We start from the raw sequence: 3,859 nt of genomic DNA, 5'->3' as shown, positions 1-3,859 counted from the left end.
TCAGGCCACATGAGCCTCCCCCCTTACGGGCTATTTCGGGCCCGCCACAGGATTTAAGAACCTGAGTAGTATAGTTTGGCCCGGCCAAGATCACCATCCTGATTTAAGAACCTGTCTATCATTTACGAGATAGACAGACAGAGGAGGGCGATGTCTCGGGAGCGGTTCATTATGTACCCACGTTTTATCCAGATGATATTGAACCATGTGGCTCCGAATCTACCTCACAGACGCCCGATCAGATACGTAGAATCTGTGAGCAAACGTATCTTTGCTCAATGCCGCACTTCAAGTGCGAGGAGCAACCCTGAACGTCGTCCCAGGCATACTCCACTGTTTGGGTTTTTAATTAACCCAGAGTATGTTCCTGCTGGTGGGGACGAGTTCAGAGATCCTCAACCGCGACAGGCAAGAGCAACTCAAGCTGTTCCTGCTCCTGCTGTGCCTGTTGTGTCGGCTGCAGAGGATATAGATCTTGACGCTGTTTTTGGAGGTCAAGGTTATTTTGATATGGATCAAGTTGAAGTGGTGCAGGTCTCGGCTGCACAGGGTTAGGGTGTAAGTGCTACTAGAGCAGCAACTTCGATAGCTGACTCAGATTTGGATGAGATCATGGATGAGGGGGGACGGTTGATGGTGTCTCGAGAGAGAACGTTTGGGAAAAGAAAGAGAACGGAGGATGACGAAGAGTCAGAAGAGGAAGAAGACATACATAAGCTGATAAGAAGATCAAGACGGGAAAGGACAGGTGCTGGCATGGGAGCTGGAGAGACTTCAAGGATGGTACGTTTTGCTCCGGCCGCACTGTCTGGTATGTCTATCGTTCCTTCTTCTGTACAGGTTACAAGTACAAGCGCTGCGGATGTTCCCGTGGTGGCTACATCATCTGCTGGCACTCCATCCATCACTGCTATCCAGACGTCGACTCCGGAGATCGTGTCTCTACCACCTCCAACGCTTACTCAGTCGGTGGTAGCTGCACGATTTGTAGAGTCAACGGTCGTTACTACTGCAGGGTTATCAGGTATGGTACCACCTGCGGTTACGCCTGCTGATGTCTCGTCTTCGCCTATGTCAGACTCAGAGAGAATAGCTTCACTAGAGCGGATCGTGGCAGAGCAATCGAAGACTATTCAACGCCTAGTGGAAGCAAATCAACTACAGTCATCCCTCCTGGTTGAGCATGGGAAAATTATAGATGCCTTGAAGGAGTTCTTGGCATCTCAGGGGGAGATGAGCTGTAAGGGTGACGAGCTCAGGACGAAAAGAAGAAATGACCGAGACGATGATCCCAATGCATCGAAAGATGCAGGTGGTGAGCTGCCAAGAACTTCTCAAGCTCTTAGTACTTCCACAGCTGAGGGGGAGTCTGCCGACGCGGCTGGTGGTTCTGGTGGTGATGATGTGGTGTTGGTTGAGGATGACGTGATTGATGCGTTGAAGGAACTTGACGATGATATGTTCAGCGATGATGTGTTGTTTGATGAAGATGTGCTGCCAAGTGATGTGATTGAGAAGATCGGTGAGCAGATTGAGATTGAGAGTGAGATTGAGGAAGGAGAGATAGTAGTAGAAGACGTTGAACACGAGATCCCTGATGTTGAGAAAGCCGACATGGGTACTGAGATGGATGAGACTGAGTGGGAGGAGCAGCCTAGGTGGAAGGAAGGCTGTGCTCATTAGTTTATTAAGACCAAGAAGCCTGCTGTTCCAGCCATGTTCAAGAAGAGTTATAACATCAAAGGCTATGCTGAGTCGAAGAAGGGAATTATCTGTTGGATATATGATGAACAGATAAAGTTGTTTGTGGTGAAGCGTTATGATGGTATTCAATACTTCAAAAGAATGTTGAGATCTCTCAATACGTTGCCGGAATGTGAGGTGAAGGATTTGGCCAGGTTGGGCTTGATAAATAGAAGTGATGACAACATGGCAAGAGTGATTGGGAAGATCGTGTGGAAAGAAAGCATAAAAGAAAAGAAGTTTGAATTATTAAAGCCACAGAAGGGAAAGCTCGTGGAGGATACAGAAAGGGGAATAAGAGCAGATGGCAAGCCATGGATGGTGATGAAGTACAAACCGATCCGATGCATCAAGGAGGTTCCAATGAAGACTATGCCTCAAGATGTGTTGAAGAATCTAAAATGGTGGTACGTTGATTGCCAGACTGCTGAAGCCGTGATGGAAGACGAAGATGAACAAGAAGTACTGAGGGTGTATGATCCGATGCATCTTGTTAACTTATCGAAAGCTGATCTACAAGTGTTGAATGAAAAGAAGATATTCTATATTCCTGCTTGGAAGGATGAAGCAAGGAAATATCAGCGAGTAGTCACGGTGTGTGTTAGAGAAGGAGTGCACGCGTGAAGATACAGGATTACGAGACAAGAGCTGAAAGATCAAGATATGAAGCTACTGCCAAGGGGGAGTCTGTTGATGCATAAATGTCAGTAGTTCATATGTCTAATGTCTGTAATCGAGTCTGTAATATTGTTTATGTATTTGTTTGTATACAGCGAAGTTGTTGACAAGTTCGCTTAGGCGAACTTGTTAACCAAGCGAAGTTGTTGACAAGTTCGCCTAGGCGAACTTGTTGAACAAGCGAAGTTAAGGACAACTTCGCCTGAGGCGAAGTTGTCGTGTATTTATATAGTGTACGGCTGATCGTTTTGTTGTTGGTTTTAGTGTTCGAGTTACGTGTAATTCAGTGAGTCAAGTGACGTGAGGTCGAGAGTCTGTAAGTATCACGGTTTGAGTTATTAATATAACGTGAGTTTTGTTCGTATCGTATTCGTGTGTTCGTGTGATTGTGTTCTACGTCCGTAACGATCTACACAAGGATTCCGCACCTGTGTATATCGGGATATCTCGTGTGATCCGTCCAGGGAACCTACAATCCATCCGCATGCAAATACAAAGTAGGCATATGCAAACATTCTTAGTTTATAAACGACTAATTAACATCGCCAATTATTGGCCATAAAGTAATGCATGTATAAACACGCGTGTATATATATATATATATATATATATATCATCCCAAATATATCATCATGAAAGTAAGCCTATGGTCATAAAGTAACATCTGCATACACATTCATACATATCATCTCACGACATATTACAATACGAGTAAGCCTATATCTTTGAGTCTAGACCATAAGTAATGTCTATAAGCTTATAAAATATATATCCATAAAGGAGCCTCAAATATTCTAAGGCATAGAATATAATTCACCCATATTTTCATGAACTCACAAACACAAGTAAGACCATATAAAACCATCCAATTAGTTTAAACGAGTATAGTCGGATAAAATTGTAATATGGTGTGTATGCTAGCCCAAAACGTAAAAAGAGTAAAAAGGGGCATCATGAACTCACATGACACGAGGCACGCAATCAACAACGAGCTAGAGAACCTCCAATCAAATCCACAATTCACAACCAGTCGGATTGCACACAAAGATTGCTAACTAAGTTGTACCGACTCGTTTATCCTACGAGGTGTTCTAACATGGTTTGAGTTACCTAAGCCTCATCCTTACCAATTTCAATTACAACAGCCCCCGGGGCCTTATATTTACCAAAACCACCCTTTTAAAATCCCAGAAATAAAGAATTCCCATATTACCCCTAGAAGCACTAGGTGAGACTAATATGCGCGTTTAAGAGTTGTTTAGGCACTTAACATCCAACTCAGCCCCGTGTGGAACCAATTTGATAAATTCACAGCCAACAAGTCCACACGACGCTACACAAGTTGAATGGGTCGGTAACTCGCAAGCACAACGCACCAACTATTCAATAAACGCGAATACGCGTTGTACCGATCCGTTTGAGTAACCGACAATCAATT

Source organism: Bidens hawaiensis, unplaced genomic scaffold (genome assembly GCF_021521415.1).
Source record: "Bidens hawaiensis isolate Kalapana, Puna unplaced genomic scaffold, B.hawaiensis_p1.1 tig00006302_1, whole genome shotgun sequence".
NCBI lineage: Eukaryota > Viridiplantae > Streptophyta > Magnoliopsida > Asterales > Asteraceae > Bidens > Bidens hawaiensis.
This window is presented reverse-complemented; position numbering follows the sequence as displayed.